At 48.9% G+C, this 12,857-nt stretch overlaps 1 protein-coding gene across 1 annotated transcript in view; it reads left to right on the top strand.

Annotated features, from left to right (window-relative positions):
- Window positions 1-8,730: 8,730 nt before the first annotated feature.
- ST6GAL2 (ST6 beta-galactoside alpha-2,6-sialyltransferase 2) overlaps window positions 8,731-12,857 on the top strand; it is a 233,829-nt gene continuing 229,702 nt past the window's right edge. The window contains exon 1 of the mRNA XM_075336454.1: window positions 8,731-8,971. The gene's annotated coding sequence lies outside the window, so the exon portion shown is untranslated. The remainder of the gene's footprint in view (window positions 8,972-12,857) is intronic.

Raw genomic sequence — 12,857 nt, forward strand, 5'->3', positions numbered from 1 at the left:
TCCGCTGGTGGAGGAACCGGTACTTCGGCCTCTGCCTTCAACGCTGGGGGGCACCTTTTTAGATGGTCCCGGGAAACTGTGGCCAGGGTGCCCCCTTGGTCACGACTGATCTGGTAGGCCTTCCCATCTTCCCATTCTGTGGGTTGTATGACGTAAGGGACTTGCTCCCACTGATCATCCAGCTTGTGGGCCTTCCTCTTCCGTTTCAGCACCACATCTCCTGGCTGGAAAGGACCTGCGGACGCCTTCTGATTGAACCGGTGCTCCTGCTGTTCTCGACTTCGACTGAGGTTTTTCTCCACATACTCCTGGATTTGCCGGTATTGTGCTCTCCTCCGACTTTCCCACTCCGCCGTCGAAGGGAGTGCTTCTGGGGCCTCCAACCCCATCTCCAGATCCACTGGCAGACGGCCAGGCCGAGCCCTCATCAGATACGCTGGGGTGCACCTCGTCGAGCTAGAGGGGATATTATTGTACATGTCGACCAAGTCGGGTAACTTTTCCGGCCACAGGTTCCGTTCTTCCAGGGGTAGCGTCTTGAGAAGCCCCAGGACCAAGTGATTCATTTTCTCGCACATGCCGTTGGTTTGGGCGTGATACGGAGTGGTCCGGATTTTCTTGCAGCCGTACAACTGGCAGAATTCGTGGAACACCTCTGCTTCAAAGGCCGGGCCTTGGTCGGTCAGCACCTTTTCGGGGTACCCATGGGGTCGGCAAAAATAAGCCTGGAACGCTCGAGCAGCAGTTCGACCAGTCCGGTCCTTCACGGGGACTACCACCATAAATCTTGAGTAGTGGTCTACAATGGTCAATGCGTAGGTGTACCCACTTCGGCTAGGGGTGAGCTTGACATGGTCTAGGGCGACCAGCTCCAGCGGCTGATGGGTGACTATTGGATGTAAGGGTGCCCTCTGGCTAGTCTCGTCCTTTCTCCTCAGCGTACAAGGACCGCATTCTCGGCACCAGGCTTCCACCGATTCACGCATCCCACTCCAATAGAACCGCTCCCTCAACAGCATCTCCAGCTTCTTCCACCCAAAGTGGCCAGCACCATCATGGTATGCCCGCAGGACAGTAGCGACGTCAGCTTGAGGAATGACCAACTGGCATATTTTCTCATGGGTCTTCGGGTTGATCAGCTCACGGTACAGCCTCCCTTGGTGTAGGTAAAGCCGTTTCCGTTCTTTCCACAAGCGTTGGGCTTCGGCCGGAGCGGCAGGGTCTATTCCCGTAGCGCCTTGTTCCACCAGAGTCTTGACAAGGCGAACAGCCGGCGCTTGGTCCTGAGCTTCCTGCCACTCTTGACTGGGCCGTGGGTCCAGATCCACCCGTTGCTGATGTACCTGTACCCTCTCAGTAGACGGCTGGTGAAACGCAGGCAACTCGATCTCCTCGAGGTCGTCATCCTCGCACCCCTCTTCTGACAAATGGGGCATTCGGGAGAGTGCATCAGCATTTATGTTGACACGACCAGCTCGGTACTTTACGGTGAAATCATAGTTGGCTAGCCGGGCTACCCACCGCTGCTCCAGCGCGCCCAACTTGGCCGTGTTCAGGTGAGTCAGCGGATTGTTGTCCGTAAACGCGGTGAATGTTGCTGCCGCCAAGTAGTGGCGGAACCGCTCCGTGATAGCCCACACCAACGCCAATAGCTCGAGCTTGAAGGAGCTATAGTTCTCAGGGTTCCTTTCGGTCGGCCGGAGTTTTCGGCTAGCGTAGGCAATCACCTTCTCCTTACCATCCTGGACCTGGGATAGGACCGCTCCTAGCCCCACGTTACTGGCGTCCGTGTGGAGGATGAACGGGCGCCCATAATCAGGGTACGCCAGGACCTCTTCTCCGGTCAAGGCCGCCTTCAGCTGGCAAAAGGACTCCTCATGCTTGTCCTCCCACGACAGTGGGGCTCCAATGGGTCTGCCACCTTTGGTCTGTCCCACGAGGAGGTCTTGCATGGGGGCAGCCATCTTCGTGTACCCCTTTATAAAGCGCCGATAGTACCCCACCAGACCCAGAAACTGCCTTACTTCCCTCACTGTAGTTGGTCTCGGCCAGCTCTGGATGGCAGTAATCTTCTCAGGGTCGGGGGCGACACCATCCGCACTCACCACATGCCCTAGATACTGCACCCTGGGTTTCAGCAGGTGGCATTTAGAGGGCTTCAATTTCATCCCGTACTTGGCAAGGGACGCGAACACTTCGGCCAGGTGCTCCAGATGGGCCTCATACGTCTGGGAATAAACAATCACATCATCCAAGTACAGCAGGACGGTCTCGAAGTTTAAATGTCCCAGACAGCACTCCATCAGCCGTTGGAAGGTTCCGGGGGCGTTGCACAGCCCAAACGGCATGCTATTGAATTCGCAGAGCCCCATCGGGGTGGTGAAGGCGGTTTTCTCCGGTCCTCTGGGGCCACGGCCACTTGCCAGTATCCGCTGGTGAGGTCAAGGGTCGAGAAGTAGTTTGCAGTTCTCAGTGCAGCCAAAGACTCTTCAATACGAGGTAATGGATAGGCATCTTTATGGGTTATCTGGTTGATCTTCCGGTAGTCCACACACATCCGCATGGTACCATCCTTCTTCTTGACCAATACCAACGGGGCGGCCCAGGGACTACAGCTGTCCCGAATAACCCCTGCCTCCTTCATATTCCTCAACATATCTTTGGCACACTGGTAATGTGCAGGGGGAATAGGTCTATACCTCTCTTTGATAGGGGGGTGTTCACCGGTGGGAATGTGGTGTTGGACCCCCTTGATCTGCCCAAAGTCTAGGGGGTGCTTACTGAAAACCTGTTCGTACTCCTGCACCACCCTGTATACCCCTGCCCTGTGATGTGTAGGGGTATCATCAGTGCCTACATGTAGCTGTTGATGCCACTCCTTTGTTTCCCCTTGGGGTGGGGAAGTGCTGGTGGTAGGTGGGAGTGTGGATGGACTGGCTTCCTGGATAGTGTGAGGGTCCAGGGTAAGCAGCTTGGCAATGGTGGCATACCGGGGAAGCCTGACTTCTTCCTCTCCACAGTTCAGCACTCTCACAGGCACTCTCCCTTTCTTCACATCCACCACCCCTCGGGCGGCTATTACAGTGGGCCAGTGCTCGGAAGGCATGGGCTCCATCATCGCAGGGTAGTCACGCCCCTGAGGCCCTACTGCTGCCCTACACCAGATCATCATCTCACTCCTAGGGGGCACAGTCAATGGAGCAACATCCATCACTCTCAGTCCACCAATCTCCCCTCCTGTTGAGCTTACATGCTGGCGGTACATCAGGGCTCGGATCTCACGCTGCACAGCCCTCTGCCGGCTCCCTGCCGCTGTGGCGGCCAGCTGCTGTAATAGGGTTAACACATCAGCCATGCAGTGCTCCATCACATTGGTTCCCAGCACTATTTTCGGGTTATGATCACTGGGCTCGTTCATGATCACAATCATACCCTGGTGTTGTAGTTCAGCTTGCCCCACTGTCATAGCCACTTGTTTATACCCCACCTGGGTCAATGGAAGTCCATTAGCGGCAATCAACGTTATACTATTGTCTGGGGGCGCCAGCTCGTCTATGGCCCAATACCGCTGGTACAACGTGTATGGTATGGTAGTTACCTGTGATCCAGTGTCCAAGAGAGCCATCACTGGTATGCCGTCCACCGCCACGGGGATAATGGGGCGGGCCCCGATGTATCGGTCCCGCCAGTCCGGGGGGCCACGATGTTCTACTCCTGAGGATTGGCCCGGGGCCCCAGGGGTTGCTCGTTTAACGGGCACTGTCGGAAGTAATGACCCGGCTTACGGCACTTGTAGCAGATTGGGGGTCTGCTCCGCGGATTGTTAGCACTTCTCCGCTGCATCCAGGGAACATCCTCGGGACTGTCAGCAAGTTGTATCTGTGCTGGAGGCTGAGATCTGGTCAGAGGTTGGAGTGCAGCGAGGATCTTGGCAAGGTCTCCGTCCATGCGACAGACCTGGGCTGCCAGTTCTTCCACTGTGCTGCTCGGAGCTGCAGGTATTGGAGAGGTTGGTTTGGCTGAGGCCGCCACCACGGGAGCCGTCTCGACGGGCCACGGGGCGGGTTCCAGAACTTCGGCAGCTGGGGGCTGTAGTGCTTTAATGGCCCGCTCCTTTAACACAGCAAAGTCCACATCAGGGTGTTCCAGGGCCCACAGCCGGAGTTGTTTACGATCCTCAGGGGACCTCATCCCCTGCGCAAATTGCTCCACTAACATCTTGTTGCTATCCGCCTCATTAATAGGGTTCACCCGCTTCAGCGTGCGGAGGGCGGTCTGCAGTCGTAGAGCATAGTCCCGAATACTATCCCCAGCTCGTTGCCGGCACTGGTAAAACTGCATCCTCAGCTCCGCTTCAGTCCGGGTCTCAAAGGCAGTCTGTAGCTTCTCAAAGATGGTGGCTACAGAGAGCCGGTCCCCCTCGGCCCAGGTCTCCGCTTCCTGCTCCGCCGCACCGGTTAACTGGCCTAGCACTATCGCTGCACGTTGCTTATCAGTCAGGGGGTACAGCTCTAGCAACGGGTTAAGCTTTTTCCGGAAGGCCTGTAGGGCATCCGGTTTCCCGTCATACTGCGGTAGCCAGGCAGCTCCGGGCGCATAGCGCAAGGAGAACGGCATGACCTGAGCGAGCGCGGGGGCCGCGGCACCTCCCGCCGGTACGGCCGGGACCTGGGCAGGCCCATTCCCATCCGCGGGTGCCGCTGCGGCTGCGACCACCGCTCCTCCAGCGGCTCCGTTGTTGTTTCCGTCCCCCTTAGCTCTTTCCGGCCCCTCCTCTCTCGGGGCGGGGTTTTGGCCTTCGCGCCTCTACTGCTCGAGAAGACGCTCAAGCGGGAACTTTTCGCGCCAAAGATGGCGGCTTCTGAAATTTTTCTGCCGGATACCTCCGGCGGTAACAAGGCGCACCTCTACCAAACGGCAGAGCGGTAAGATCCTGTTCGTGACGCCAAGTTGTCGCGGGCGGGGAGGAGGGTGTCAGCACACTACGCTCGCCCCTTCTGCTCGGGTCCGGCGGCTGCTGCTCAGTGGTGGCTCGAGCGGTGAGCCGGATCCCGGGGGCTTCTCGAGCGGCACTCCTCGCCCGTGAGTGAAAGGGGTTTGTTGGGTGTGGGGATGATTATTGTCCGTGACGCCACCCACGGTTGTGGTGATTTCACCACCGCTGCTCAGTACAGGGGTCCCGGGGATGGTGATGCGGAGCAGCCAGGTGTTGTGTTGCCCCTCCGTGGGTAGGGGTTGGTGATCCCGGGGCCCGGTGATGGTTTGGGAGGTGCAGGGCCTGGTGGGCGCAGGGACGCGGGGGCAGCGCTGTGCCTTGCGGCACTGTGGTACTCACTCAGCCTGAGACGTGGACACAGTTTTACGGTAAACCAAACGGCTGGATAGACTGTCCCACGGACGGCTGCACTTGCTCTCCCGGTAGGTGACGGTGATGTCCCTCTTCCTTGCACCTTTGTGTACTTTTTGGTTGCGATGGGTCCCCACCGGTAACCCGCTCCCCGGCTTCAAGCTGGACCGGGGGAGCTCTACTCTTTGCCCGCAGGCGCTGGCCCTAAGAAACTGGTGCCTTGGCGGTGGCGGTGTTTCCTTTACACTGGCTGAGCTGTTGCCTTCAATCGGGACTTGGTTGTTGGGGGATCTACGTCCCCTTCACTGACGGATTCGGCAAATTATGGCGACTCCAAGCCTTGCCGGGGTCCGAGAGGCCCCTGCCCTGGTGCTGACTGTCCTTCGGAACACTGCTCCAGACCGCCGGGCACACAGCCTACGGGGTCCTTCCAGGAACTTCCAAACGGTCCCCCTCCAGACAGTCACCGCCGTTGCTGACCTTGCTGACCTGTCCTGCACACAGCTGGACTACTTCAGGCTTTTGCACGCTCTTTCTGTTCTGTCACCTCACTTGCTTTCCTCCTTTTCCACTTTTCTACTTTCACTACTTCCACTTAGCTGTTTACTCAAGCCCTGCCTGGGCTACTCTCCGCCTGGTTACTTCCCGCCTCCAGAGCTGTGAACTCCTCGGTGGGCGGAGCCAACCGCCTGGCCCACCCCCTGGTGTGCATCATCAGCCTCTGGAGGAAGGCAACAAGGATTTTTGGTTAGCTGAGATGTTCGTACCTGGGATGTAGGGTGTGGTGGTGTGTGACCTCTGTCCCCTGGCTTGCCCAGGGCGACACATATACAGTGGAGCACACAGTGTATTTAATGTAGGGGATTAGATACCCATCCTCTGTATACATACATATCCCGCAGGAGCTGTATACAGTGGAGCACACAGTGTATTTAATGTAGGGGATTAGATACCCATCCTCTGTATACATACATATCCCGCAGGAGCTGTATACAGTGGAGCACACAGTGTATATAATGTAGGGGATTAGATATCCATCCTCTGTATACATACATATCCCGCAGGAGCTGTATACAGTGGAGCACACAGTGTATATAATGTAGGGGATTAGATACCCATCCTCTGTATACATATATATCCCGCAGGAGCTGTATACAGTGGAGCACACAGTGTATATAATGTAGGGGATTAGATACCCATCCTCTGTATACATATATATCCCGCAGGAGCTGTATACAGTGGAGCACACAGTGTATATAATGTAGGGGATTAGATACCCATCCTCTGTATACATATATATCCCGCAGGAGCTGTATACAGTGGAGCACACAGTGTGTATAATGTAGGGGATTAGATACCCATCCTCTGTATACATATATATCCCGCAGGAGCTGTATACAGTGGAGCACACAGTGTATATAATGTAGGGGATTAGATACCCATCCTCTGTATACATATATATCCCGCAGGAGCTGTATACAGTGGAGCACACAGTGTATATAATGTAGGGGATTAGATACCCATCCTCTGTATACATATATATCCCGCAGGAGCTGTATACAGTGGAGCACACAGTGTATATAATGTAGGGGATTAGATACCCATCCTCTGTATACATATATATCCCGCAGGAGCTGTATACAGTGGAGCACACAGTGTGTATAATGTAGGGGATTAGATACCCATCCTCTGTATACATATATATCCCGCAGGAGCTGTATACAGTGGAGCACACAGTGTATATAATGTAGGGGATTAGATACCCATCCTCTGTATACATATATATCCCGCAGGAGCTGTATACAGTGGAGCACACAGTGTATATAATGTAGGGGATTAGATACCCATCCTCTGTATACATATATATCCCGCAGGAGCTGTATACAGTGGAGCACACAGTGTATATAATGTAGGGGATTAGATACCCATCCTCTGTATACATATATATCCCGCAGGAGCTGTATACAGTGGAGCACAAAGTGTATATAATGTAGGGGATTAGATACCCATCCTCTGTATACATATATATCCCGCAGGAGCTGTATACAGTGGAGCACACAGTGTGTATAATGTAGGGGATTAGATACCCATCCTCTGTATACATATATATCCCGCAGGAGCTGTATACAGTGGAGCACACAGTGTGTATAATGTAGGGGATTAGATACCCATCCTCTGTATACATATATATCCCGCAGGAGCTGTATACAGTGGAGCACACAGTGTATATAATGTAGGGGATTAGATACCCATCCTCTGTATACATATATATCCCGCAGGAGCTGTATACAGTGGAGCACACAGTGTATATAATGTAGGGGATTAGATACCCATCCTCTGTATACATATATATCCCGCAGGAGCTGTATACAGTGGAGCACACAGTGTATATAATGTAGGGGATTAGATACCCATCCTCTGTATACATATATATCCCGCAGGAGCTGTATACAGTGGAGCACACAGTGTATATAATGTAGGGGATTAGATACCCATCCTCTGTATACATATATATCCCGCAGGAGCTGTATACAGTGGAGCACACAGTGTATATAATGTAGGGGATTAGATACCCATCCTCTGTATACATATATATCCCGCAGGAGCTGTATACAGTGGAGCACACAGTGTATATAATGTAGGGGATTAGATACCCATCCTCTGTATACATATATATCCCGCAGGAGCTGTATACAGTGGAGCACACAGTGTGTATAATGTAGGGGATTAGATACCCATCCTCTGTATACATATATATCCCGCAGGAGCTGTATACAGTGGAGCACACAGTGTATATAATGTAGGGGATTAGATACCCATCCTCTGTATACATATATATCCCGCAGGAGCTGTATACAGTGGAGCACACAGTGTATATAATGTAGGGGATTAGATACCCATCCTCTGTATACATATATATCCCGCAGGAGCTGTATACAGTGGAGCACACAGTGTATATAATGTAGGGGATTAGATACCCATCCTCTGTATACATATATATCCCGCAGGAGCTGTATACAGTGGAGCACACAGTGTATATAATGTAGGGGATTAGATACCCATCCTCTGTATACATATATATCCCGCAGGAGCTGTATACAGTGGAGCACACAGTGTGTATAATGTAGGGGATTAGATACCCATCCTCTGTATACATATATATCCCGCAGGAGCTGTATACAGTGGAGCACACAGTGTGTATAATGTAGGGGATTAGATACCCATCCTCTGTATACATATATATCCCGCAGGAGCTGTATACAGTGGAGCACGCTGTATATATTGAGCAGCATCTCCTCAGCTCCACTGTACTGACATCTCCTGTGAAGACTGGGGAGTGGGGGCGGGGCTCTGGGAGGAGTGCGGCTCCTGCAGCCGGGGCTATGGCTTCACTCACATAGCGGGGACATAGCTGTTCCCCCATCTCCCTGCCTTCTCCTCACAAGCAGCAGCACGGCTCCACATGTGCTCCTACTGACTGAGGGGACGAACATCACCAGCCTCCAACATGTCAGTGCCACCACAGCGGCAAGTGCGGTGCTCAGTCCCCAGCCGGGCGCAGCAGCCGGGGCTCAGTGTCACTCTGAGGAGCTGAAGTGGACCAGGAGATCCCAGTGCCTGCAGGTAAAGGGGCATGTGCTGGCTCTGTACCCACCATAGCCTTTGTTCTACCCAGGCTGCGAGTACACAAAGAGTCCAATGCTCCATAGCCACCGTATACTGTATGGAGCACACAGATACAATGGACGGATACACAGAGATACACACATACTACACAGACACACACACACAAGTACACATACATACACACGCCATCATATAGAAGCACATTAGCACACCACACACAGTACTATACAGCGCATATGTATATATATATATATATATATATATATATATATATATATATATATATATATATATATATATGTATATACTGTATATACTGTATATACAGTATATAAAAGCCTGTGTACTATACAGCTCATCTCTGTACACTCCTATATACATATGCACACATATAAACCAATATACTATACAGCATATATATGTACACAAATATATACATGTACAGACATATGTAAACCTACTGAAACATATACATATACACACATAAACCTGTGTATTAAACAGCATGTAGCAGTACACACACACACACACACACACATACACTGACATATAAAACATGTACAATACTGCTCATATATGTGTATATATACACACATATAACCCTATGTACTATACAGTATATGGCTGTACACACACATATATATATATACAGTATATATCAATTTATAGAAACCTATGTAGTTTATTGCTCATGTATGTATATACATATATGCATAGACATATAAAACTATGTAATATGTAACATATCGCTGTAGAAACATATACAGAAAAATATATGTACTATACTGCTGATGAGTGCATATATACACATATATACACATAAAAAGCTTTGTAGTGTACATTTCATGTATGTATACATATTGATGTGCACACGTATATACAAACATATATATGTATACGGTACTTGCACACACATCTGTAGTTAGGCATTTTGTAGGATAATACATTGGGCTCATTGATAAAAAATACCTCCACAATGCCTTCCAAAACAATGGAGCAAAATTGTCTCTGTAGCATGATTGATGCATGGAAATGTCTCACAGTGTGTGCCATATGAGTCTCACATGAGAACACCGAGAATAAACATCTATTGAAAATACTTATTGTTCCCGATCTACGTGATAGACATGTACTTTCTTATACTGGGGAATGTTGAAGAATTTTTTTTGTGTATTTTACGCATCTTCTAAAGTTTTTTTATTAATGTCAGAACAAAATAAAGAAGATGTCTATATAATATCTAATATCTATCGAATCCATTATCTATTATCTAGCTATCTATCTATTTATCCCATATCTATCTATCTATCCATCCATCCCTGTATCCCTCTCTCTCTTTCTATCTATCTATCTATCTATCTATCTATCCCTCTATTATCTATCTATCATCTATCTATCTCTCTATCTATCTATCCATCTACCTATCCCTCTATCTCTCTATCTATCTATCCATCTACCTATCCCTCTATCTCTCTATCTATCTATCCATCTACCTATCCCTCTATCTATCTATCTATCCATCTACCTATCTATCTATCCCTGTATCCCTCTACCTATCTCTCTCTATTTATCCCTCTATTATCTCTCTCTATCTATCTCTCTATCTATCTCTCTCTCTATCTATCTACCTATCCATCTATCTATATCTATCCCTCTATTATCTCTCTATCTATCTATCTATCTATCTATCTATCTATCCCTCTATTATCTCTCTCTCTATCTATCTATCTATCCATCTATCTATCTATCTATCTATGTCTCTATCTGTCATCTTTCTCTATCCATTCATCCGTCCACTTCTACATGCTGTAGTCTGGATGATGCCATGTCTGACCAGGAGTTGCTACCGTGTGCAGCCGGGGCTGTGTCCACAGGAGGAGAGAGCAGGGATATTCAGGGATTCCTAGAAGGAGAGCTGCTGGTGAGCACTCTGAAGGACATGGAGCTGTCCTCTCTGCCTTGCCCTCTGTCTGTGCCATGATGCTGGTCATGGTGGTCACAACATCCTTTTCTTTATTACATTTTTTACATTCTGTCAATGGCTGACACTGGACAGTAGGGTCATAAGAGGAGGACTTAGCAAAAAGTGAAAGAGATGTTTAAAACAGCCTAAAATGTGGCACATTCCTATCATGGCACATACTGCATGATATATACTGCATGATATATACTGCATGATATATACTGCATGATATATACTGCATGATATATACTGCATGATATATACTGCATGATATATACTGCATGATATATACTGCATGATATATAGTGCATGATATATACTGCATGCTATATACATATACTACGTAATATATCTGATGCCATTAGTGTATTAAAAATCACAGGAACACCACAGATGTGTTTCCTCTCAAATGATGCACAATCATAGTGATTTTGCAGAACCCATTGCCCATTGTTTAGTCTCTTTCCAGTACGTTATTAATAATGGCAGACATCTTTCATGTAAGTAGTGCGCGTCATATTGAAAAGTTGACACACAATTTGTTTGGGTGCGTTTTGAGGAAAATGTCAAATGACAAACCCGCGGCTACTGTATAACAAGTTGTGCTCTGATGAATGCTAATAAACAGTTCCATAATAAAACTATACAGTGTTAAGTTTAACTCTTTGAAGTATAATCAGACTTAAAAAAAATCCAAAAAACCCCAAGAACCGTTTGACACGTGGTAGAGAAAAGTTGGAGAAGTTTTGATCGGTGGGGGTCAGGGTGGTAAGGCCACTATTGGTGGCTACCACAAAAAAGCAGAAGTGTTCAGACTATAGATGGACTCCATAAATACTGTTTAGAGCTCGTCTTCAGTTTTGGAGGTGGCAGATCTTGGCAGTTCTTTTGCCCCTTTATGTTAGCAAGCGATTAAGGTCTTAGCCCCAGAACGTCCTAGGTCAAAACTTCGAACAATTCTAAACTTTTCTTAGAGGAAATCTGTCACCAAGGTTTTGCTACCCCATTTGAAAGAAGCATTATGTGGGGGCAGAGATCCTAATTCCAGTGATGTGTCTCTGTGCTGCCTATTGTGCTTTTTTTTTTTTTTATATATATATATATAAAATCCCTGTTTTATCTGCTGTAGATTTATCAGTTTTTTGGATGTTAAGCTCTCTATAACCCGACACACACCACTGATTGGCAGCCTACACTGTGCATAGGCAGAAAGCTGCCATTCTGTGGTGGGGGCGTAATTATACAGAGCTCATGAATATGGAGGACTACCTAGGAGCTGGTTTACTAGTCCTCTAATGATGATTTAATTCCGACAAAACAGTGATTTCTAATAGTTTCTAATTCTCATGGGTGGCACAGTGGCTCAGTGGTTAGCACTGCAGTCTTGCAGCGCTGGGGTCCTCGGTTCAAATCCCACCAAGGACAACATCTGTAAGGAGTTTGTATGTTCTCCCCATGTTTGCATGGGTTTCCTCCAGGTTCTCCAGTTTCCTCCCACAATTCAAAAATATGCTGGTAGGGACCTTAGATTGTGAGCCCCAATCAATGTTGCCAATGTATGTAAAGCGTTGTGGAATTAATAGCGCTATATAAATGAATAAATATTATTATATTATTATCAACGTTTCCAGTCCTAGCAGACTTATACACTCATTTCTGACATCTGACTTGTAGTGATCAGCTGATTACAGGGTTAACTTAAGGGTGCTTTACACGCAACAACATCGCTAACGAGATGTCGTTAGGGTCACGGAATTCGTAACGCACATCCGGCCTCGTTAGCGACTTTGTTGCTTGTGAAACGTGCTAACGATCAAAATTACTCACCTAATCATTGAGCGTTGACACGTCGTTCTAATCCCAAATAGCGTTGCTGTTGCAGGACGCAGGTTGTTCGTCGTTCTTCGGCAGCACACATCG

Source organism: Anomaloglossus baeobatrachus, chromosome 2 (assembly GCF_048569485.1).
Source record: "Anomaloglossus baeobatrachus isolate aAnoBae1 chromosome 2, aAnoBae1.hap1, whole genome shotgun sequence".
Lineage (NCBI taxonomy): Eukaryota > Metazoa > Chordata > Amphibia > Anura > Aromobatidae > Anomaloglossus > Anomaloglossus baeobatrachus.